Raw genomic sequence first — 26,875 nt, 5'->3', positions numbered from 1 at the left:
GCAGTGGCGATATGGATGAGGTTTTGGCCCCCACTTAGGACATTCAGTTGCTGGTCATATTTGTCTAATTTTTGGATTTTGGTTGTATATTTTTTATATTGTATGTGCCGGTCACTTTTCATAATTTTATGCTTGGGGTTTGCTGAGTGGGTGGAGATCTTGGCCCATTATTTAAAGGGGTACTCCGCTGCTCAGCATTTGGAACAAACTTCACACCCCGCCCCCTCAATGCAGGGGGGGGGTGTGATGGCTGTCACGCCCCCTCCCATAGACTTACATTGAGGGGGCGTTGCATGATGTCATGTGGGGATGGGGCTATGATGTTACGAGCTCCCGGCGCTGGCTCCAGCATTCGGAACAGTTTGTTCCAAACGATGAGCAGCGGAGTACCCCTTTAAGTTCAGACCAGTTGTTTTCATACCAGTTCACCAGGCTTTTATCAGGGCAGTACAGTATGTACTGGTACCCTTCCTTAGAATAATAATTCTTTATTTTATATATATAATGCACACAGATTATGCAGCTATGTACACTTAAATTGGTCCTTGTCCACTCTCACAATCTAAACCTCATAATCGCAATATAAACCTATTAGTATATTTTGAAGTATCTTATATTTGGGGGTTTGCCGAGTGGGTAAATATTTTTGCCCACTATTTAGGGTCAGACCAGATGTTTTTTGTCCCTGTTTGCAGGGCTGTGATCAGGGCAGTACAGCTGGTACTGCCCTCAGAGGCCCTGATGCTAAGAGTAAAATAATAGCTTTCATTTATAACTGTGCAGTGTAGAGTAATGAAGCACTGCTGGACCCCAACATACCCAAACTCCTTCTGTGACTGCACGGCGTCAGGGCTCAACCCCCAACCTGATCCTCTGGAGCACTATTTAATCATAGTGCAGTACACCTCTGCTAGTGGATGTACAGTAAGGCATTGGCATTGACAAAAAAAGGTGTTATTAGACACAGGCCATGCACATTTCTTAATTTCTACTTCTTAAAATGGATGCAAAGACATGAAATAATACACTTTACCAGTAACTATAAATATTATCAAAAACATTTTTTCTTCTTTTATTATTATTATTATTATTATTATTTTTGTCATTATTATTATGTTTTTTTTCCATATTCATGTTTATTAGAGATGAGCGAATCGAAGCTGATAAACCCGAATTCAATACAAATTTCATGAAAAATTTGATTTGCAACGAATGCGAATATCACGCGAATCGCTTCATTAAACTCCATTTACTGCGGTCCAGGCTCCAGGGCATCTAAAATGGCGGATGTCAATACATGGGGCAAGGAATGCTGGGAAGGCGGGAAGGGGAGTAGGCGGGATGACCCTGAATCACATGCAGGATGCAGCCTATCAGCAGCCAGTCACCCCTGTGATGTCACAGCCCTATATACACGGCAGCCATTTTGCAGCTCATCATTTCATTCATTACACTGCAGAGAGAGATAGAACGGACATCGCTGTCTTAGTGTGTTACACAGAAAAGCTTGTTGCAGCAGCATTTCACCTCTTAGTCACCTCAGCCTTCTGTAGTACACAGAGCACAGCGTTTTTGCACAGAAATCAATTCTTACTGCTGTGATTAACCCCTCAGTGACTGTGAACAGCATTGTATTACAGAGAGGGGCAGAGAGCTGTGTGTTGCCTCAGCTACAGAAACATTTTCACAGGTGGGAGGAATAATTTTTTAGGGCAAATCTGTGACTTTGTTCGACAACAACTGGTCTGCTGGTTATACTCGTCTGTAGACTGTATAATCCATACCCAGCAGTCCATTTCTAATAGTATTTGAGAGAGAGTTTTTTTGCAATTTTTTGTTTAGTACACAGTGACTGTGTGCTCCAGAATTGTTGTGTATTGCTGGTGCTGTGGGCATTTTTTTTTTTTTGCGTATTGTAGCTCAATTTTTTTGCCCTCATATCACATGCCTACATCTAAGTGGTGTACTATTTTGCACCTGTTAATCTGTCAAGGGCCTAGATACTGTGAAAGTCCAGGCAAAAGTAATCACAGGCTGGTGTTTTACTCCAAAACGTTTTTTAAGCATACTGTAGTCCATTTTTCTGCCCTCTTTGTTCCACAACAAATCATCTGCTGGTTATACTAATATGTAGACATTATAATACATACCCAGCATTCCATTCATAATAGTCTGTGAGAGAGTGCAATTTTGGGTTTATTACACAGCAACTGTGTGCTGAGGCTGTTGTGTACTGCTGGTGTTGTGCAAAAATAATTTTTTTTCCCCTTTGATGGTGAACACCAAACCCCCCAAACTTTTTCAAAGGGTATATTTTCTTAAGCTAACTATTTCACTTTTTAATCGCTGCTCAACAGATGATAAGGGTGTTGACTTCATTTTCACTTAAAAGCTTAAAAGTTGTCAATTCAGTTTTATAACACAAGACAGCAAACACAAAACAATTATTTAAATCACAAAATCTTGCAAATATAAATAAAAATTACAAAACAACACAATCATATATTGTGACTCCTAACAAACAAATATATAAAATAGTTATAGATACTTTAAGCAAGTGCCCTGAGGAAAACTCTTGTATAAAAATGGAAAAATATATAAAAATAAGTATTTTGCTCATGAAAATGAAATACTGGTGAGACATCTTAACTTAAGATAATATAATGCAAAAACATACAAAAAAGTTAGCACAGTTAACAAATGTGCCAAAAAAACTATAAATGTCATTGGCATAAATAGTTCTACTGCAAGTAGTCAACTGCAAATGTTTTACAATTAAAAATTCAGATATTGAATCCAGAGATCATGTTTTTTTTTTTTACTTTTCATTTTTTTTTCATCTTTCATCGTTTTTTCTTCATTATTGCCAAGAACTCCATGGCCAGCCTGTATTTCCAGTAGAACTATAAGAGTATGGATTTGGCACTGGATTCTGATTTGAAGAAGAGAATGGATCTGCATAATTGTATGGCAAATTGGCACCAAAGGGGCCAGAAACTGAATTAATCTGTGCTTAAAGGGGTATTCCAGGAAATAACTTTTTTTTATATCAACTGGCTCCAGAAAGTTGAACAGATTTGTTAATTACTTCTATTAAAAAATCTTAATCCTTTCAATAATTACCAGCTGTTGAAGTTGAGTTGTTGTTTTCTGTCTGGCAACAATACTCTCTGCTGACATCTCTGCTTATCTCGGGAACTACACAGAGTAGAAGAGTTTTGCTATAGGGATTTGCTTCTACTCTGGACAGTTCCAGAGACAGGTGTCATCAGAGAGCAAAAGAGAACAACTCAACTTCATCAGCTCATAAGTAGTGTTGCTCGCGAATATTCGCAATTCGAATTTTATTCGCGAATATCACATATTCGCGAATTCGCGAATATTCGCGAATATAGCGCTATATATTCGTAATTACGAATATTCGTTTTTTTTTTGTTTGTTTTTTCACAGTACACATCACAGTGATCATCCCTCTCTTCTTCCAGCTTATGTGGTGTAAGAAGGCTCTAATACTACAGTGTGAGACTGGCGTGCGAATTTTCGCATATGCGAACATTTGCATATGCTATTTTTTGCCTATGCGAATTATTGTATATGCAAATTTTCGCACATGTAAATTTTCGCATATGCGAAAATAAAATGAGAATATTACGAATATGCGAATATTCGCGAATATGACGAATATTCGTCCATATATTCGCGAATATTCGCGAATTCGAATATGGCCTATGCCGCTCAACACTACTCATAAGTACTGAAAGGATTAAGATTTTGTAATAGAAGTAATTAAAAAATCTGTTTAATTTTCTGGAGCCATATATATATATATATATATATATATATATATATATAAGTTTTTTCCTGGATAACCCCTTTAAATCTGTCCATTGAAATCAGAGTAAGGCTGGTTTGTATCATAGGAATTTGGCACTGCAAATGCAGATGACTGATTATAAGGACTGGTTGACTGTGTATTGTAGGAAACATGTGGTATCCTTGAGTTACTCTCCCAGCATTATTGCCATGTTGATACCAAAGGAACTGTGGATACTGACCAACGGCTGTTGGAATTGACTGACTATTCCAGGTGGTAGATTTACCATTTTGAAGTTCCTCAGTTCCAGTAGGCTTTAAGTCATTCATTCTTTGTTGTGGTTCTTCAGTTGCAGAATTAAGTTGTATCATGTTTTTCTGTTCCTCCGATGAGCTAATGTCACTGGAACACACAATACTCATAATGTCATCTAATGAAGGATCCTTTTCTTCAGAGAACGTATGCATCATTTTTTTATTTTGAATGTCAGGTAGTTTTCTGATTATAAAGGAATTTTGGAATCTGGGACACAGGTAAAAATAAATATTTTTAAGCGTACTGTAGCACATTTTTCTGCCCTCAGAAGTGCATACCACATACCTACATCTAAGTAATGTACTATTTTGTACCTGTTAATCTGGCAAGGGCCTATATACTGTGAAAGGACAGCCAATATTACACACCTGCTGCTGTTCTAGATAAATACTGTTTTAAGCGTAGTGAAGCGTATTATACTCCCCTCATATACGCAATCAGTATATCAGGCAGAGTAGTGCCAGGACGTGCACAGTGGTGTGGCAGAGGCCTAGTCGCAGTGAGAGGTCTGAGCCCCCTGCGTCAGCTAGCAGTGGTTTCTCGACCAGCAACCCAGCAGCCGTGATTGATCTGTTCACTCGGTCATCCACTTCATCCCAAGTGACATCCGACACCCACAATCAACAGTCAGTGGGTTCCTCAGACTTAACCCTCAGTTGGCATGGCCCTCATGCTGCTGCTGCCACCTCAAGGCTCTCTCATTGTCCTGCCATGTGACATGTGACTCCTTGTTAAATTTGGTCCTTTGTACCCACACGCCGGGGCCTGGGACGCTAAAACTTGGGAGTTAAAATTTCAATTTCAAAATCCTCAATTTCAATTTCAAAATCTTAAATTTTAATTTAAAAATCTTAAATTTCAATGGTCTCCTCATGATTCAACCACCTCCATGCTGTGTCATTCAGTCACTATATAGTCTCCTCATGCTGCCACATACTCCAGGCAGTCATTCAGCCACTATATGGTCTCCTCATACTGATGCAACTCCAGGCTCTGTCATTGTGCCGCTATGTGACATGTGACTCTTTGTTAAATTTGGTCCTTTGTACACACCTGGGCCCCGGGGCACTAAAACTTGGGTGCAAAAATCTCAATTTCAAAATCTTACATTTAAATTTAAAAATCTTAAATTTCAATGGTCTCCTGATGCTTCTGCCAACTCCAGGCTGTGCCATTCAGACACTATATAGACTCATCATGCTCCAGCCACCTCTAGGCTGTGTCATTCAGCCACTATAGGGTCTCCTCATGATTCAGCCACCTCCAGGCTGTGTCATTCAGCCAATATATGGTTTACTGATGCTGCTAGGCCTGGGTATGGGCCTAAAAATTTTTATGATAACACTACAATAAATCTTCAATTTAAATTTCAAAACTCATCTTTTAATCTTAGGGATTGTGAAGCCCTAGTGTCCACTCATGCTGCTGCCAGCTCCACACTGTGTCATTCAGCAACCAAATGGTCTCCCCGTGCTGCCAACATCTAAACACTGTGTCATTCAGCCACTATATGGTCTCATGCTGCCAACATCTCCACGCTGTGTCATTCAGCCACTATATGTCTCCTCATGCTGCCAACACCTCCACAGTGTCATTTAGCCACTATATGGTCTCCTCATGCTACCAACACCTCCATGCTCTGTCATTCAGCCAATATATGGTTTCCTCATGCTGCCAACACCTCCACACTGTGTCATTAAGCCACTATATGGTCTTTTCATGCTGCCAACACCATCACGTTATGTCATCTAGCCCCTATATGGTCTTCTCATGCTGCCAACACCTCCAGGCGGTGTCATTTAGCCACTACATGTCTACTCATGCTTCAGCCACATCCAAGCTGTGTCATTCAGCCATTATATGGTCTCCTCATGCTGCCAACACCTCCACGCTGTGTCATTCAGCCACTATATGGTCTCCTCATACTGATGCCACCTCCAGGCTCTGTCATTGTGCCACTCTGCGGCAGTGATTCTAATTGTGATGCCTGTAATCTGCATGTCATACTGAATAACAGTATTATTTCACTACCCCAGCACACTCCATATGTGTGTTAGAACACAGCAAAGTGTTCTACACTCTTATTGAGTCTCTCTGTAGGTCAGAAATAGCCATTTTTAACATAGATTCACCACGAATAATTAGACCCAAACCGAATTTTTGGGGAAAATTTGTCGAATCGCCCGAATCAAATTATTAAAAGTTTGCTCATCTCTAATATTTATTATTATCATTATTTATTAATTTTGTGGCAACTTTGTGATACTACATTAACTGATTTTACAATGAGAAATTGAGGACTATTGTTGCTTAAAATTCTAATGTTTAACTGTGCTTTCCAACTCTGACTCATAGATGTTTCTAGCCATAAATATTTTAAATAATGGATTATATTATTACTTGTTTATCATTTATACACTTAATATTACCTTTAGATACAGGCAACACTAATACTCTCATTACTTTCTAATGCCTAAAATAATAATAGGTATGACCACATCGACAACAAAGGGTTTTGCTTTCTGTCTGTGTGACCTTATGGTGTGAAAAAAAGAAAAAGTTATTTCCCAGCATTCTTCATTGCATTTTTAGATAGGCTACAAAAGCAATGAAGGGCAGTCTGTCACATTAATGTTGTCATGGGTACCAGCTTCAAAAGCCTTTGCAGCTTTGAGTTGTCATTTATAACTTGGATCTGAATCTCCCCAGTATTCCCTGGATAACCCCAGAGAAATTGATAACAGACATCGAGCCTACTTTATGACTCTGAGGAGGCAAGCCCAGTCACATGACTTTGGCAGTCAATATTATTTTTTTGACATGGTTGTAAAAAAAATTAAAAAGGTCTTCTGGCATTTGTTTAGATGAGAAATGGGTTCTCAAGCTGTGCATGATCTTCCAAAACCAGTACGGGAAGGGACCAGGGGAATACAAAGTTTGCAAACTGGAGATGCCTTGATATAAGTTTGCATCTTGCACCAGCCCCAAGGGTGAGCCCTGCAGACAGCAAAGAATTCCACTTTTATCAAAAATAACATGGCAACCATCCAATGCCAAGTTTTACAAAAACAACTGACTGTGCATGTAAAGCTAAATCTTTACATTATAAAAGGAGGAGCTGTAGAAGAGTCAAAACAACACTCAGCATGAAACAAGGCATGCACAGAATAAATCTCAACATTTTGAGGGAGGCATATCTCAAATACTGTATGTAGCCTGGGTTTCATTAAAACACGTTTCCTTTCTCCCATTTATCTTCTAAGCATATAGAGTTTTTTTTTTTTTTTTAAAGGCTTTATAAACTGTGGGACTTCTAACCTTTTGTGTTCTCATAGCCTGTGACTTTTGTATTCTCTTTTGAACATAAAGTCTATGTTTTTTTTCTAAATATATTTATAAAAAGTAGACACTGTAAGTTTTTATTTTTTTGTTACAATTACTTAGATTTTGTGAGTAGGAACGGCTTTAAATTATGCAATGGGTAATAATGAATGTAAATACAGAAACAAAATAACTCAACAAGATAAGAGGCAAACTACTCCAGAAATGAAAAGAAAGGGTCAGCAGAAAATGATCTATTATTTAAATCAAGTTATTAGTTAATATTTATCAATCAACCTAGAACCCTAATTGTCTATTTTTCCCATAGCAACCAATCACAGCTCAACTTTCACTTTACAAGAGCTCGTTAAGATATGAAAGTTGAGCTGCAATTGGTTGTTATGGGAAAAAACTGACAGTTAGGGTTTCAGGCTGATTGATAAACCTTCCCCATTATGATAAATACATTTTTATGAAGTTTTGGTGATTTTTTTTTTTAATCTTCAATTTTTCAATCTATATTATATAAACTAATCCTGGAATCTTGTAGTTTTCAGTCTGGCCTTTAAGTCTAATAATAATCTGGCACTTCCTATTTTGTAGAGAAAACCTTTCAGCAGTCTCCTCAATATTATCACACAAAGAATTACAGTGAAAGTTAATAAGATGGGATTTTCAGATAAGATGGGATCAGGCTATTCACAATAGGCAATGGTTTCATAAAAAAATCTCACCTTCCCCCCTCCCTGCACAATGACCTCTGCACAGGTTACAGGTGTAGAAAACTATTCCATAGAAGTCAACAGGCCCATTCCAGTCCATAGTTTCTTATATTTATCTGACCTGCTGTAAAGCATTTCTCTAAATGCAGTGAAGCAAACAGATAATGTGGCTACAGCCAAAATAATGTACAGTACAAAAAAAGATATGAAAAAATTGTTGGAGCTTAGTACCATAAAAATAGAACTCTGACTAAGATAAAATAAAAATATGCAAAGAGTAAAATAAGTATCAAACATGTCACATTTTTTTTAACTAAATATGCTACATTTCTAAAAGTTCTTTTGACATGAAATTTTCACCAAATGTTGGTAACATCCCAAGTAATTCATACATAAAAAAAATAAAAAAATAAATAAAAACAAAACAAAGAAGCTCAGAAATTCAGTTCTGTGTAATAGTATGAAACAACACAGTATTCAACACATGACGAAAAGGATGTGCAAAAAAAGCATGGAAAGCCAATACAGCACACAAAACACATATCATGATAAGTAAAAGCAAAGAGCTGTCTCAAGATCTTGACAACCTAATTGGTACAAAACATAACACTGGTGTTGCTTACAGACGCATTTCTAACCTTCTGAATGTTCCAGTGAGCACTGTTGGGGCCATAATACAGAAGTGAAAAGACAATCATTTCACCATAAATTTGCTTCTATCAGGGGCTCCTCACAGGATTTTTGACAGACGAGTGAGAAGAATAATCAGAAGAGTTGTCCAAGAGCCAGGGGCCACTTGTGGAGAGCTTCAAAAAGACCTGAAATTAGCAGGTACTGTTGTCTCAAAGAAACACTATTTAGTGAAAATGTTTTTGATGTGTTTAATACTAATTTCACCTGCTGTATAAAGAAATGGAGCAATGCAAGTTATAAAAAATGCAGGTTAAATTAATCACCATTTAAAGGGGTACTCTGCCCCTAGACATCTTATTCCCTATCCAAAGGATAGGGGATAAGATGTCAGATCGCCGGGGTCCCGCCGCTGGGGACCCCCGCAATATAGCAAGCAGCACCCACCTGTAACTGCTTCCGGAAGCGCTGGAGGCTCTCAGGCTAATTCCTCCCGACCACGGGGATGGAAGATCGTGATGTCATGATCTTCCTCACATAGACTTGCATTGAGGTGGCGGGACGGGACATCACACAGGGGCGGAGTCATGACATCACGATCTTCTGTCCCTGTGGTCGGAGGAATTAGCCTGAGAGCCTCCAGCGCTTCCGGAAGCAGTTACAGGTGGGTGCTGCTTGCTATATTGCGGGGGTCCCCAGCGAAGGGACCCCGACGATCTGACATCTTATCCCCATCCTTTGGATACGGGATAAGATGCCTAGGGCCGGAGTGCCCCTTTAAAGCCCCATTTAAGATTGGACATTCACTGTATCCACCATGGGCAAAAAATATATTATTAATTTGATAAGTTGTATCGTGTTGGCTCAAATCTTTCACTAGATTAATGTTTAAAGTCAAAAACTCTGGCACTGCCCATTATAAATTCCTTCCCCCTCTGTGCTCTAGATTTGGGGTTTACATTGGCATTTTTGCACAGACCTCTCGCTAGTAGTGTTGCTCGCGAATACTCGCAATTCGAATATTTTTTGCGAATATCGCATATATATTTTTTGCGAATATGGCCTATGCCGCTCAACACTACTCGCTAGCACTTTAAAAAGGCAAAAAAAGGCAGTAAATGTTTTTCACATACCTTAAAATACCTTATTATATATCTCCTTTTGCAATGATGTGTCTGATGATCTTTAATTCTAATAACACTATATAAATGACACCAATAAATATGCTCAGGTTGAAATTTAGACACATAGGACAAACATCTCACAGCGAGTGTGAAATCAACAAGAAGTGACATGTTTTATAAGGAGAATTCTCATTCAGTTTCATCTGTCATTCAGTCAATTCTCCGGCTGCTGTCATCAGTCACTTAGATTTACCAAGTCACTCACTCCTTGTCTACATTAGAAGCTCCTGAAGGGGATTGACATGTGAGGCAGCATGTAGGTGGACCATTTCTAACATGCATATTATACTAAAACTTTAAAACATTACATATTACAATCTAATCTACTGTATAACTACAGTACTGAATCTGGGCTGTGGTGTGAGGGCAACCTCTGATTCATCTGAAAATATGCTGCTAACTAGTGTTGAGCGGCATAGGCCATATTCAAATTCGCGAATATATGGACGAATATTCGTCATATTCGCGAATATTCGCATATTCGTAATATTATCGTTTTATTTTCGCATATGCGTATATTCGCGTGTGCGAAAATTAACATACGCGAAAATTTGCATATACAAAAATTAGCATAAGCAAAACTTCGCATATGCGAAAATTTGCATATGCAAATTTTCGCATATGCAAAGATTCGCACACCAGTCTCACACAGTAGTATTAGAGCCTTCTTACACCACATAAGCTGGAAACAGAGAGGGATGATCACTGTGAAGTGTACTGTGAAAAAAAAAAAAAAATAATAAAAACAAACAAATATTCGTAATTACGAATATATAGCGCTATATTCGCGAATATTCGCGAATTCGCGAATATGCGATATTCGCGAATAAAATTAGAATTGCGAATATTCGCGAGCAACACTACTAGCCCCACTAGCCTTTAAAGCCTTATCCACATATGTAATGTATCAGGCTCAGTTCTTTTCATCTACATATATCAAACTTACTGTGTGTATGTATGTATATATATATATATATATATATATATATATATATATATATATATATATGTGTGTGTATGTATCTATGTATATATATATATATATATATATATATATATATATATATATATTTATATATGTATGTCTGTGTGTGTGTATGTTTCAGCATAACCTCCAAATAGCTGGATTTATTTCAAAGAAACTTAGTACACGTGTAATTTATGTGTTAACTAAACATTTTTTAGAGTTAAATCAACCCAGACTGACTCTTCTTTGTGAGGGGGGGGGGGTCCTTCCCCATGCAAATCCCTAATTTAGTCCCTCAAATGCGCATGGCACTCAGATTAGGGTCACATATGGGGGAATTTTCGTACTCGGGAGAAATTGCCTAACAAATTTTGGGGGGCTGCTTTTTCTCCTTTCACCCCTTATGAAAAAGTAAAATTGGGGTCTACTCCAACATTTTTTTATATATAAAATTTTTTTTTACACTGACATGCTGGTGTTGCCCCATACTTTTCATTTTCACAGGAGGTAAAAGGAAAAAAATGACCCACAAAATTTGTAACGCAATTTGTCCTGAGTACGGAAATACCCCATATGTGGACGTAAAATGCTCTTCGGGTGCACAACAAGGCTCAGAAGTGAGAGCGCACCATGTACATTTGAGGTGATTTGCACTTGGTGGCGGATCGTTACAGCAGTTCTGACATAAACGCAAAAAAACAAAACACCCACATGTGACCCCATTTTGGAAACTACACCCTTTACAGAACGCAACAAGGGGTATAGTGAGCCTTAACACCCCACAGATGTTTTAGCTAAAGCTGGATGTGAAAATGAAAAAAACATATTCACTAAAATGCTGGTGTTATGCCAAATTTTTCATTTTCACAAGGCGTAACAGTAAAAAAGCTCCCCATAATTTGTAAAACCACTTCTGAGTATATAACTACCCCATATGTGGACGTAAAGTGGTGCACTACAGGGCTCAGAAGAGAAGGAGCTCCATTGGGCTTTTGAAGAGAGAATTTGGCTAAAATTGAAGGCCGTGGGCATTTACAAAGCCCCCATGGTGCCAGAATAGTAAAAAAAAAAAAAACACATGTGACCCCATTTTGAAAACTACACCCCTCATGGAATTTAATAAGGGGTACAGTGAGCATTTACACCCCACATGTGTCTGACATATTTTTTGATCAGTGGTCCATGTAAATGAAAAATGTATTTTATTTTAAATGCTCACTGTCCCCCTTATTAAATTCTGTGAGGGTGTAGTTTCCAAAATGGGGTCACATGTCCACTGTTCTGGCACCACGGAGGACTTTGGAAACGCACATAGCCCCCAACTTCTATTCCAAACAAATTCTCTCTCCAAAAGCTCACTGGCGCTCCTTCTCTTCTGAGCATTGTAGTTCGCCCGCAGAGCACTTTACATCCACATATGGGTATTTCCTTACTCAGAAAATGGTGTTACAAATTTTTGGAGACTTTTTCTACTATTACCCCTTGTGAAAATGAAAAATTTGGGGTAACACCAGCATTTTAGTGAGAAAAATACATTTTTTATTTTTCACATCCAACTTTAGCGAAAATTTGTCAAACACCTGTATTTTTTTTTCTGTTCTGGCACCATAGGGGCTTCCTAAATGCAACATGCCCCCCCAAAAACCATTTCAGCAAAATTTACTTTCCAAAAGCCGAATGTGACTCCTTCTCTTCTGAGCATTGTAGTGCGCCAGCAGTGCACTTGATGTCCACACATGGAGTATTACCATACTCAGAAGAGATGAGGTTACAAATTTTGGGCAGCATTTTCTCCTATTACCCCTTGTAAAAATGTTAAATGTTGGGAAAAAAACAGCATTTTTGTGAAAAAAATCATTTACACATCCAAATTTAACGAAAAGTCGTCAAAATCCCGTGGGGTGTAAAGGCTCACTGTACCCCTTATTACGTTCCTTGAGGGGTGTCATTTCCAAAATAGTATGCCATGTGTTTTTTTTTGTTTTTTTTTGCTGTTCTGGCACAACAGGGGGTTCCTAAATGTGACATGCCCCCCAAAAACCATTTCAGAAAAATTCACTCTCCAAAATACTATTTTTGCTCCTTCCCTTCTGAGCCCTCTAGTGCACCCACAGAGCACTTAAAATCCACATATTAGGTTTTTCCTTACTCGAGAGAAATTGGGTTACAAATTGTAGGGGGATTTTTCTCATTTTACCCCTTGTAAAAATTCAAAAACTGGGTCTACAAGAACATGCGAGTGTAAAAAATTAAGATTTTGAATTTTCTCCTTCACTTTGCTGCTATTCCTGTGAAGCACCTAAAGGTTTAAGACACTTACTGAATGTCATTTTGAATACTTTGAGGGTGCAGTTTTTATAATGGGGTCATTTATGGGGTATTTCTAGTATGAAGGCCCTTCAAATCCACTTCAAAACTGGTCCCTGAAAAATTCCGATTATAAAAATGTTGTGAAAAATTAGAAAATTGCTGCTATACTTTGAAGCCCTCTGATGTCTTCTAAAAGTAAAAACATGTCAACTTTATGATGCAGACATAAAGTAGACATATTGTATATGTGAATCAATATATCATTTATTTGGAATGTCCATTTTCCTTATAAGCAGAGCAGAGTAAAAAAAAATAAATAACATTTTCAAATTTTTTTATAACATTTTGGAATTTTCCATCAAGAAGTGATGCAAGTATCAACAAAAACTTATCATTAACATACAGTAGAATATGCACAAAAAAACAACCTCGGAATCAGAATGAAAAGTAAAAGCATCCCAGAGTTATTAATGCTAAAAGTGACAGTGGTCAGATATGCAAAAAATGCTTGGGTTCTTAACCCCTTAAGGACGCAGGACGTAAATGTACATCCTGGTGAGGTGGTACTTAACGCACCAGGACGTACATTTACGTCCTAAGCATAACCGCGGGCATCGGAGCGATGCCCGTGTCATGCGCGGCTGATCCCGGCTGCTGATCGCAGCCAGGGACCCGCCGGCAATGGCCGACGCCCGCGATCTCGCGGGCGTCCGCCATTAACCCCTCAGGTGCCGGGATCAATACAGATCCCGGCATCTGCGGCAGTTCGCGATTAAAATGAACGATCGGATCGCCCGCAGCGCTGCTGCGGGGATCCGATCATTCATAACGCCGCACGGAGGTCCCCTCTCCTTCCTCCGTGCGGCTCCCGGCGTCTCCTGCTCTGGTCTGTGATCGAGCAGACCAGAGCAGGAGATGACCGATAATACTGATCTGTTCTATGTCCTATACATAGAACAGATCAGTATTAGCAATCATGGTATTGCTATGAATAGTCCCCTATGGGGACTATTCAAGTGTAAAAAAAAATGTAAAAAAAATGTAAAAGTAAAAGTAAAAAAAAAGTGAAAAATCCCCTTCCCCAATAAAAAAGTAAAACGTCCGTTTTTTCCTATTTTACCCCCAAAAAGCGTAAAAAACATTTTTTATAGACATATTTGGTATCGCCGCGTGCGTAAATGTCCGAAATATTAAAATAAAATGTTAATGATCCCGTACGGTGAACGAAAAAAATTTTTAAAAGTCCAAAATTCCTACTTTTTTAATACATTTTATTAAAAAAAAATTATAAAAAATGTATTAAAAGTTTTTTATATGCAAATGTGGTATCAAAAAAAAGTACAGATCATGGCGCAAAAAATGAGCCCCCATACCGCCGCTTATAAGGAAAAATAAAAAAGTTATAGGTCATCAAAATAAAGGGATTATAAACGTACTAATTTGGTTAAAAAGTTTGTGATTTTTTTTAAGCGCAACAATAATATAAAAGTATATAATAATGGGTATCATTTTAATCGTATTGACCCTCAGAATAAAGAACACACGTCATTTTTACCATAAATTGTACGGCGTGAAAACGAAACCTTCCAAAATTAGCAAAATTGCGTTTTTCGTTTTAATTTCCCCACAAAAATAGTGTTTTTTGGTTGCGCCATACATTTTATGATATAATGAGTGATGTCATTACAAAGGACAACTGGTCGTGCAAAAAACAAGCCCTCATACTAGTCTGTGGATGAAAATATAAAAGAGTTATGATTTTTAGAAGGCGAGGAGGAAAAAATGAAAACGTAAAAATTAAATTGTCTGAGTCCTTAAGGCCAAAATGGGCTGAGTCCTTAAGGGGTTAAGGTGAAAATGGGTTGGTCATTAAGGGGTTAAAGTGACAGTGGTCAGATGGGCAAAAAATGCTCTGATCCTGAAGATCATAATGGGCTTGGTTAATAAAGTCAGCATTATTTATTTTATATTTATTTACTGGCATATTTATTTAGATATTTTATCAATGTGACTTTAATAAATTACAGCTTCCTTTACAGTTATGTTTCTCATGTGTCTTTGTCCTTATTTGCGGTATGTTAGTGGTACTGTATATCATGTGAGTTGGCACCTACTGCATGTTCCCATTAAATCAATGGTCTCAAACTGTGGCCCTCCAGTTGTTGCAAAACTTCTGTCCATGCATGCTGTCCATGCTTCTGTCCATTCTGTCCATGCATGCTGGGAGTTAAAGTTTTGCAACATCTGGAGGGCCACAGTTTGAGACCACTGCATTGTCTAACAATGATTGACAAGACTGATTCTGGTTAAATCCTATGTAATATTTCTTCATAATTCTTTTTATTGATTTTTATCAGATAAACAATATTATAGAAACATGAAAGAAAAATACAAGTAAATTAACCGAATTATAAATAAACAAAACTACAACACACTCACTCCAGTCATACTCTCATACTCTCTCTGAGTCCGCTTGTTGAAGAGTTAAATAGTACCTGTCCTAAAACCATATTTTCTAAACTAACTCAGATTATATTCCCCAACTACTCCTAACACCCCTCCTGCCTTATTTTTTTTCTAGCTTTGTGAGCTCCCGGCAGGAGAATGTGGGTGTTCCCCAGTAGGCGCAATGTCACTGAAGCCTGTGAGAGCTGTGCCTCGCCATGCCCTGCATATACTTCCTGAGTTTTGTCTCCTGCCAGGTCGGGAGGAGACCAAACTAACTGTTTGACTTGCCGCAAGGAACAGAACAGAGCCACCTAGTGGCCATTTTTTCAATCACATTAAAAACGTTGATAATTTTATAATTTTAACAAGTAAATGGCAAAGTGTCTTATAATTACATAGTTACATAGTTACATAGTTAGTATGGTTGAAAAAAGACATACGTCCATCAAGTCCAACCAGGGGATTGAAGGGAAGGATGGGATTGAAGGGAAGGATGGAACAATATATTAAGTGTTTAGTTTGGTGACAGGTGCTAAATTTAAAGGAGTACTCCACCATAAGGTGATTTTAGTACATACCTGGTAGACAGTAATGGACATGCTTAGGAAGGATCTGCGCTTGTCTTGGGGCTAAATGGCTATGCTGTGAGATTACCATAACACTGTGGTTAGCTTTTTGTGAAATGGTATTTCCTGTTTGATTTTAATTTTTTTTACTACAAATCCCATAATTCCATTTTCCTCCCTCCCACACATCAGCCACCCCACCCATTGAAACATAAATGAGCTGCATCCATTTAAAAGACCTGTGGTTTTTCAATCAGGGTGCCTACAGCTGTTGCATCAGTTGCAGATTGATCTCTCTCCCACCAAGCGATTGCTCCACCCATTGAAGCAGACAGGCTCCCTGTCATCAGCTGACTAGTAAGTCAGGTGTTGGCCACATTGCAACCTGGGAAAAATCAGAGACAACAGTAATTTTGTATGCAGTTAAAAATAAATATTGGGGCAAAAATCCCATAAGAATTGTGAGAAAACCGTCACACACAGGTACAGACACTATATTATGAACTACACAAACTTTACATCCCCTGTAGCATAGTCAAATAGAAAAACATTCCTGGAATACCCCTTTAACTATGGAGTAATATTTATTAGACAATTCATTGTGCAAATTAAACTACTATAGCTCATGTAGCCTATGTAACATTACTGAGCAGTGACTAGTGAAAGTGTGAAAACACATGCAAACATCTTACCATTTTTATTTTGTGAAGCCTTCTGAAAGCTTACTAGATTTGAATAAAGTAAATTCATAATTCTGAAAACCCTTTAGTTTTCTTATTAAGTTTATGCTTCCTGGCACTCCGCACTGTCTGGGGACACCACTTCATACCTCTGATTTGGCTTTCCTAAATATCTTGGATGCCTTTGGTTCTTTCAGCAAACATATTGATTTCAGCATAATTAATCTACAAATATTTAATTTATTTTGGAAGACTTTTTTAACACTCGCAGAAGAAGTTGTCTTTGTATTTTTTCAAAGTATTACATGTCTGTATTAAATAGACTTGGATGGGAGTGCTCTACAGGAAATAGGTGGTGCACTGTATATCTGAGTATCAAATAGGTTAGAGTACATAGAACTACAGCTTTAAAGGGGTACTCCGATGGAAAACAATTTTTTCATATCAACTGGCTCCAGAAAGTTAAAAACAGATTTATACATTACTTCTATAGAAAAAATATTAATCCTTTCAGTACTTATCAGCTGCTGTATGCTCCAGAGGTAGTTGAATTGTTCTTTTCTGTCTGATCACAGTGCTCTCTGCTGACACCTCTGTGTGTGTAAGGAACTGTCCAAAGTAGGAGCAAATCCCCATAGCAAACCTATCCTGTTCTGGACAATTCCTGCCATGGACAGAGGTGTCAGCAGAGAGCACTGTGGTCAGACAGAAAATAACTACTTAACTTCCTCTGGAGCATACAGCAGCTGATAATTACTGAAAGGATTCATATTTTTAAGTAGTTTACAAATCTGTTTAACTTTCTGCCACCAGTTGATTTAAAAAACATTTTTTTAAATTCTACCGGAGTACCCCTTTAACATTAACAGGTAAAGTCTGTACATGGCCAAATCAGGTACAGTATATATAAATTTAAATATATAAATGGCATAGTATTTTCAGTTTTCTTAGAGCTTTTTTTTTTCCAGGTTTCCAGATTAAGACATGCCCCCCGACACTCTGAGATATTTACATTCGCTTACTACCTCTAGACACTGCAATGTTCTCACTAGAGATGAGCGAACTTACAGTAAATTTGATTTGTCACAAACTTCTCGACTCGGCAGTTGATGACTTTTCCTGCATAAATTAGTTCAGCTTTTAGGTGCTCCGGTGGCTGGAAAAGGTGGATACAGTCCTAGGAAATAAAAAAAAAAAAAGGAAGAAGAAAAGCTAGAAACCATATATCAATTGCACACTACAAATATTCAGTATATTCCAAGTTTAAATCTTTATTAGTCACAAAGCAGACAGATAAGTACACACAATTTTAAAACCAATTAAAAACAAGATCCCAGAGCGGAGGAATATAATCCTGCTACGCCCACCATGCAGTGGGTACAAATTACCCTGAGATGTAAATCAGTCCCGGCACAATCAATCCCAAAACAATCCCAATGGAAAAAATGTAATATATAATATATATCAATAAATGACAACAGCTGACAAAGATTGTAAAGTCACCTAACAGCCTATCCACAAATCTGTATACAATCAAAGTGTCACAGTGCCTGTAATAAACCTATCAATAAGATATAAGGTGCATGGCTACAACCTGATAGAGTGCAATGTGTCCGTCCAGTCCAAGAAATAGTGAGGGATGGCTGTCAGACTAAGTGCTGTAAGTGCAGGACTGAGGAAGCCTCCGTAGCTGGAGGCGGAACGCGTGGGGTTAGCTTCCCCCTGCCCTTGATGTATAGAGTCCCGGCAGCAGCATTACAGCACTTAGTCTGACAGCCATCCCTCACTATTTCTTGGACTGGGCGGACACATTGCACTTTATCAGGTTGTAGCCATGCACCTTATATCTTATTGATAGGTTTATTACAGGCACTGTGACACTTTGAAACTGCACAACTCTTCCTCTACACTGGTTTTGATGAATCTCCCCCATAGAGGGAGATTTATCAAAACCTGTCCAGAGGAAAAGTTTCTGAGTTGCCCATAGCAACCAATCAGATTGCTTCCTTCATTTTGCAGAGGCCTTGTGAAAAATGAAAGAAGCAATCTGATTGGTTGCTATGGGCAACTCAGCTGCTTTTCCAGGAAAGTAAAGTTAAACCACAGCACTGTAACACTGTCCCACCCTGGGACTCAAACCTACGGTTGTCTCCCATCCACTGTGCTGCTGAGACGGTCCTGCATATCTTACTGTTTTACATGCTATGAGATCCCCATAGACCACAATGGGCCTATTGGTTTCAATGGGCAAAAAATCACAGAGTTAATGCACTAGTCATAGTTCCCTATACCATTAAATAAGGGAGGACTGGGAAAACCAGTGTAGAGGAAGAGTTGTGCAGTTGCCCATAGAAACCAATAAGATTGTTTCCTTCATTTTTGAAAAGGCCTCTGAAAAATGAAGGAAGCAATCTGGTTGCTATGGGCAACTCCGAAACTTTTCCAGGAAAAGTTTCTGAGTTGACCATAGCAACCAAGCAGATCGCTTCCTTCATTTTGCAGAGGCCTTGTAAAAAATGAAAGAAGCAATCTGATTGGTTACTTTGGGCAACTCAGCTGCTTTTCCAGTAAAGTTAAACCACAACACTGTAACACGCTGTCCCACCCCGGGACTCAAACCCTTGGTGGTCTCCCATTCCCCTTTGCTGACAAGACGGTCCTGCTTATCTTATTGTTTTACATGCCATGAGATTCCCATAGACCACAATGGGCACTCGGCAAAACAATCACAGAGTTAATGCACTAGTCATAGTTCCCTATACCATTAAAGGAGGGAGGGCTCAATATTCGCAAATATGCACATAAATTTTCGCATATGCGCAAAAAAACCTGAATATAACAAATATGCGCCCCCTGCCATAGATTTGCATTAAGGGGACGGGCCGTGATGTCACGAGGGGCGGAGCCATGACGTCACACTGCTCCGTCCCCTGTATCGCCTGTCATTACGCACAGAGCGAACTCGCTCTGTGCTGTAATGATAGCGGGGTGCCGCAGCGGGGATCCCGGGGCTTCCCAGCAGCGGGACTGCGGCGATCTGACATCTTATCCCCTATCCTTTGGATAGGGGATAAGATGTCTAGGGGCGGAGTACCCTTTAATGTAATGTTTTTTATTCACTAACAGTATGGTAGTACTAGTCTGTCTTTCTGTGGTAATAATGGTGATGGTCACATGGTGGCGGCATACTGTATTAATGGTATACAGGCTATTTGCTTAGTTATTTGCTGAGCAATAGTCTGATGGCAGTATGTGTAGTGATATTTGTTTCCTGCATGCTGATATTATTTGGTAACAGACAACTATAGTTATTTACAATATATATATATATATTTTTTTTTTCCCCAGCTGAACCCTAGCTATCGTGGCATGAAGAAGGGTGGGCTGGATTCTAGTAATGACCCTGACAACAACACCAATTTTACTCTGAGACAGCTTTAATATATGACTTCTGTGTCTAGTCTGCTTCTTAGAACAGTGATATATTTTGTGGGGGTGTTGCTTTGAATAGTTAATATTGGTTGCAATGGTCGTAAACACCAACTATTCTCAGGGTAAGAGCCTTGTGATTTTTGCTCAGCTGAATTAATCCTTATAAAAGATATTGGAGTCGCCTAGGATGGTGCAGACAGGAAATGTGTAGGAGGAACACAATCCACAGCCAAAGAACTACATAGGGATGTCCAAAAAAAATAACAATGTTATTCAAGGGATCCCAAAAAAATATTAGAAAGTAGGAGCTGAGTCTTACTTAACTCTGTGCTCTCTTTAATAAATGTGTGTAGAAATCATTATGTATGTTGAATTTTATTAAAATGAATGTTAAACTGCTATGTTTGTATTTTATAAAATCAGTCATCTTTAACTATAATAGTGTATGTGTGTATAAATGTGTGTGGGTTTGTTCCAGCAGCACTTTCAAATGGCTGGAGATATTTTAATGAAACTTGGTACACATTTTGCTTAATTGTCAACTAAAAAGATAGAATAGTTAAAGAGTACCTGTCATCAAGTAAAACTTTAGATATGTGATTCCTTATGTAAAGTTATGCCTCTTTGCTATATATTTTCTTTCAAAAAATAATAATCAATATTTCCATCAGTTTTTTACCTTTTAAAAAGTGGCCACTAGGGGGTCACTGTTCTATAGCGTTCAGCAGGCCCTGCATAGCCTTCGGACTTGTGCTGGACTGGCACAAGTCCAAACTCCGGAAGTGTGTGTGGGGCGGGACATGAGCGTGGCTCTGCAGATCTCTCGTTCCCTGCACGCACAGGGCTCCGGTGCGCACATGAACACATGGCAGGCAGCATGGCTCCAATCTCCCTTCTCTCTGTATGCATCGCTCTGTGCATAACAGAGAGGAAGGGACCCACAGCCTGCCTTCCGTGATTGGCTCCCTGTTCTATGTGCGCTCCCGAGCCCAAGAGCAGCATAGAACAGGGAAGGGCGGAAGCGTTACTCCGCAGGCTTCAGGTGATGTCACGCCTGCCGGGTAATGCCCCCCTGCAGCCACAAAAAGCTCACAGGCAGTGAGCAGGCGTTAGAAGCATATAACTAAATAAATACTGGGTGAAATTACAAAAGAAAAAGTGCGGGGGACGAAGAAGGGAACACACAAGGAACAGAATAAACCCTGGTGGCAGGAACTCTTTAAAGTAACCCTAACCCACCCACATTTGCAAGGGTCAGCATTTTTGTGTAACCCCTAGATGACAAAGCCCATTTGACCTTAAAGGGGTACTCCAGCCCTAGACATCTTATCCCCTATCCAAAGGGGACCCCCCACAATCTCTCCTGCAGCACCCACTTGTCATCAGCCTCACGAAACAAAGATCGCTCCATGTCTGATGACTCACGATACAGGGGCCAGAGAATCGTGACGTCACAGCTCTGCCCCTTGTGATGTCACACCCCGCCCCATCAATGCAAGTCTATGGGAGGGGGTGTGGCGCCCTCTGCTTTAGATAAGACACCTTACCCCCACTGCTGATTATGCATCCATCATGACCAAACCAACTGCCGATCCAAGTTGCTGGCAACTCCTGACTGCTATTCCTCCCTCTTATATATCTCTCAAACAGCTTCTAATTGTGCCCTGCCGGGAAGCCAAATGCGTCACTTCCAGCAGCGGATCCCCATACGCTCTTCTCTGATTACATGCCGGCAGCTCAGCTTGCCAGTAGCTTGCATCCCTTCCAGCCTAGAGCTGCCAGTAGTTGAGATCACTTCCTGTAATGCGATCTCATTGCACTGATAGCATATATATGTCCAGCGCAGCTGTATCCATGTATAACAGAGACTAGCAATTTATATTCCAATATTGTAATGCAACTAATTAGAAATAATTACATATATTCATAATAATTCCATGATAAAGAATAAACATAGAGGAGAAAAAATATGATAATAATAAAACAAAATAAGAGAAGATAAAAGTTAAATAAAGAAGGGGGAAAAAAACATAGGAAAAGGAAAGGGAATTAGAAAAAACATATCCAAATCCCATCAAACAATATACAAAAACACCCTCATCCCTTTGAAAGGCCAAATCAGGTATACAATAATTGTAATACAAAAATGTGATAAAAAAAAAATAAGACATCATAATAGCACAATCACTTTTCATTAAATATACAGTACATGCTCATTTGAGCCAATGTAAGAAAGATTTTCTCGTAATCAATAAGAAAAGGATCAAGCAAGAGTCAGCAATCCCATGTCAGATGATGAAAATAATAATGTACTGCCGCGGATGCAATATCACGAACTGGAGGACATTAACAAGTAAACTAAATGAAACAACTGTAATTTAAGTACCTCATTTAAGCCATGAGGTACTACGGATCTGATTCTAAAAATCCACTTCTTTTGTAAAATACGTCTGGCCCATGCCCCACCTCGAAGGGTTTACGGACTACTTACATCACACAAAATGAAATACATTTTATATCCTTTCAATGTGTTTCCCAGACATGCTGCAACACAGGGGTATCCCTCCTATTTTGTGTGTCACAATTATGTTCTCGGACTCTCCTTTTGAAGGCCCTTTTGGTTTTTCCAACGTACTGTAAGGGACAACTACATGTACACAAATAAATTACACCTTCTGTGTCGCAATTTGCAAAATCATTATAGTCTCTGCCTGTACTTATACCTACAAATGTCTTTGTCTGCTGGATATTGGCACATGCCCTACATCTACCACAGCAAAAGATTCCCAAGGGGTTTATATTTAGCCAGGTACCTTCACTCCTCATCCCTTGAAAATGACTTTGTACCAGTTTATCCTTGATTGATCTCCCTCTTCTGAATGTGATTGTAGGATAAGGGGTTATTAAACCGGCAAGATCCTGGTCATCCAGTAAAATAGGCAGGGGTGTAGGAAGCCCCACAAATCTGGGGAGGATAGCATTGTGACTGGGTGTGGCTTTAAAAAAAGGCGGAGCCATAAAAGGGGAATGACTAAAAGGAGTGGGGTCGCAAAATTTTGCATGACAATACAGGTTCCTGATCACTGGTACCTTCAGGGAGCAGTGAATTCGTGAGATAGGGATTCGTCAGGACTGTGGGAGGTAGGCTGTGTGTGTGAGGTCAGGACGAGGGGTTAGTGTAGGCACCATTTGACACCTTGACGAAACAGGGTGTACATGTACGCCGTGTTAGCAGTGTAGGTGTATGAAGTGCGCTTACAAGCTGAGCGCTCTTCATTTATTGAATGACGGACATCAGTGATCACGTCCCTCCCCTAATAAAAGTGTAAAAAATATAAACATATTTGGTATCACTGCATGGTGAATGGTGTAAACATAACAAAATACCTAAGTCCATAATTGCTGATTTCTGGTCTCTTCATATACCAGAAAAAAGTTTATTAAAAGTGATCAAAAAGTCCCATCAAAACTAAAATGATACCCATAAAAACTACAGACCATGGAGCAAAAAATAAGTCCTGTAAGTAAAATTCTTATAGAAGAGGACAATTTTAAGCATTTAAACCAGTATACAAGGAGGAATAAAATCATCATCATACATAATTCCGCCATATTATTACTGACCAAATCCTGAATACTAAGACCAATATTACCAATAATATCAGTATACAAGGAACAAATTATTGCAGCACGCAAAGACTAGATAATACCACCATACTGTGTAAAAACCACTATGTACAGACTAACAACATCAATAATACCAGAATGTAAACACTAACAGGACCAACTAATACTGCATCATCAGGAACACACTTTACATCACACAGTTACTGACTAATGCATCATACTGTTACTGAATAAAACCACTATATATAGACCTGTATCTCCCTATACAGTGACCATAAAGAAGTAAATACCAGCTGTACACAGGATCTGTATACAGAAAAGCAGTAGAAGACAGCACTGGATAAATCCATTGTCCCTGTAGTCATCCAGAAAGCCAATATGGATGCCACAGCACCAAAAATGGAAAACCCTGAATATGTTCAAAAGAGCTATCATTTATTGGTTCCTCAAAAAAAAGCTTTTGGGGAACCAGTAAACTACTGCTCTTTTGCACATATCCAGAGTTTTACATTTTTGGTGCTGTGGTGTTGGACTTTTTTGCAGGACTTTGTATACAGGACCATAAAGGTATATATCAGCTGTACACAGGATCTGTATACCATATAAGTGATTATAGTTATATCGAGGACTCACAGGTACGGTCATTTCTGATCAGCGATGTCCTCTTTCCTTTTATTCTCCACTTGGATCAGACTGACATGTCAACTTCTTGCAGCCAAAAACCATCTCTTTAGCATCTGCAGGAAAAACATGTTAGACTTTGCATTTTTCCAGTGCACTTCCCTCCCATAATTAGGATAGTAGGTCCCCCATTTAGTAGGCCTATCCCCCACTGTAGACCTTCTCCAGTAGCTTAATACATCAGAAAGTAGGTAGGTGGTTAGCTAGGTAGGTAGGCCGGTAAGTAGGTAGCTAGCTACATGCGTAGGTTGCTGGCTACGTAGGTAGCTAGGTATGTTCAAAGTTAGGTTGGTTTTTAGCTAGATAGGTAGGTAAGTGGATAGCTTGGTAGGAATTTAGGTAGGTTGTTAGCTAGCTAAGTAGATAGCCATACAGGTAGCTAGTTAGGTAGTTAGGTTGCTCGATAGATAGATAGGTAGTTAGCTAGGTTGATTGTTAGCAAAATAGGGGGGTAGCTAGCTAGATAGCCAGGTAGGTAACTAACTATGTAGGTTGTTAGCCAGCTAGGTAGGTAGGTAGCAAGGTTGCAAGATAGCAAGATAGGTAGCTAGAAAAACAAGTAGGTAAGTAGCTAGGAAGGCAGGCAGCTAGATTGCTACATAGGTAGCCAGGTAGTTAGATAGAGAAGTAGGTAACCAGGTAGGTAGGTAGGTAGGTTGTTAGCTAACTTGGTAGGTAGGTATTAACACTTATCAAGTTAAAATGGTGGTTCTCCAAGTACATTAATAATATAGACACTAATTTAAATAGGGACCTTCCAAAAAGATAAAATATTCCTTTTATTAAGTTCCAATAAAATATTGAAACTACAAAATATACAGGCCGCCACCAGTCACCTTTGGTTTAGCACACATTTATCATATTGCACTTGAGTATACGTAGTCTCCCAGGATAAACTCCATATAAAGTGCAAAAACAGTGTATAAAAACACACATGATATATATACACAAAGAATTCCAACGGGAGGTCTGGTCCAGGTTTATCTTCTATTCTTTTCTCGGTCAAAGTTGATATTTTTTGTTGTTAAATAACATAAATTCCTATATATGTTAATAGGTTCTCATTTATGTTCACTGTTCACATGTTAATCTGTTTATTCACTATATCTGACTACATTCATTTTAGCATTCAAAACGTGTATATGTGTGAACAGTGGCATGGAGAAATAACTGCTCTTTGTGAATGCTAGTTACCAACCCCAGAATGAATGTTGTCAGATACAGTGAATAAACAGACTTACATGTGAACAGTGGCATAATTGAGAAAATATTGATACATAAAGAATTTATGTCATGTAACAAAAAAACTCAGTTTGACCAGTAGTGAGAACAGAATAGAAGATAAACCTGGACCATACCTCCTGTTGGAATTCTTTGTGTATATGTCTTTTGTGTTTTTATACACTGCTTTTGCAATTTATATGGAGTTTATCCTGAGAGACTATGTATACTCAAGTGCAATATGATAAATGTGTGCTAAACTTGGGTGACCACTGGCAGTCTGTATATTTTATAGTGTAAGTCAATATAGCACTAACACAGGATACTTTGCTAGCGGGGAATGCTTGTGTAGTGAATAAGCTTCCAATTAATTAATATGACTCCTGCCGATCATATAGTGAATTAAAAACATATAATATTATTGTACAAGTTAGTTTATTAATAGTAAATGGAATACAAATGTGTAATAGAAAAAATATATAACTAAACGTTATTCTACATCTACCACCTGACGGGTGAACTGAGAAGTGACATACTGCAGAATATATATATTTATATATAATCCTTTATACTCTGAATGTTTGTATACTTGCATTTAAAGATAGTAAAAACAATAATGACGAGAAAAGAGAATGCTACTGTAATACAAAAGAACTGAGGGGAAGGACGGGTTTGTTTCTCAGGTTACACAAATGCCCGTCCTCAAGGTGCAATACTCTGCATAGGTTTGACACTTAGCTTGCTTATAATACCTGTATGCCTTTGTGCGTTTATCTCCATATCGCAATGAATGTCCAGGTAGAATTCCATGCAGAAGGTCTGTTTTCACACAGGTATTATAAGCAAGTTAAGTGTAAAACCTATGCAGAGTATCGCACCTTGAGGACAGGCATTTGTGCAACCTGGGAAACAATCCCGTCCTTGACCTCAGTTTTTTTGTATTACAGCAGCATTCTC

At 38.7% G+C, this 26,875-nt stretch overlaps 1 long non-coding RNA gene across 1 annotated transcript in view; it reads right to left on the bottom strand.

Moving 5' to 3' along the window:
• Positions 1–22,145, bottom strand: part of LOC130273259 (uncharacterized) — a 38,603-nt gene extending 16,458 nt beyond the window's left edge. Inside the window, exons 1-3 of the long non-coding RNA XR_008843930.1 lie at positions 21,937–22,145; positions 18,026–18,134; positions 16,517–16,662 (exon numbers count right to left, since the gene is read on the bottom strand). This is a non-coding gene — a long non-coding RNA (uncharacterized LOC130273259). The remainder of the gene's footprint in view (positions 1–16,516; positions 16,663–18,025; positions 18,135–21,936) is intronic.
• Positions 22,146–26,875: the final 4,730 nt, after the last annotated feature.

Source organism: Hyla sarda, chromosome 5 (genome assembly GCF_029499605.1).
Source record: "Hyla sarda isolate aHylSar1 chromosome 5, aHylSar1.hap1, whole genome shotgun sequence".
Lineage (NCBI taxonomy): Eukaryota > Metazoa > Chordata > Amphibia > Anura > Hylidae > Hyla > Hyla sarda.
Note: the sequence above shows the minus strand (reverse complement) of the source record. Positions and strands in the feature narration are given on the sequence as shown.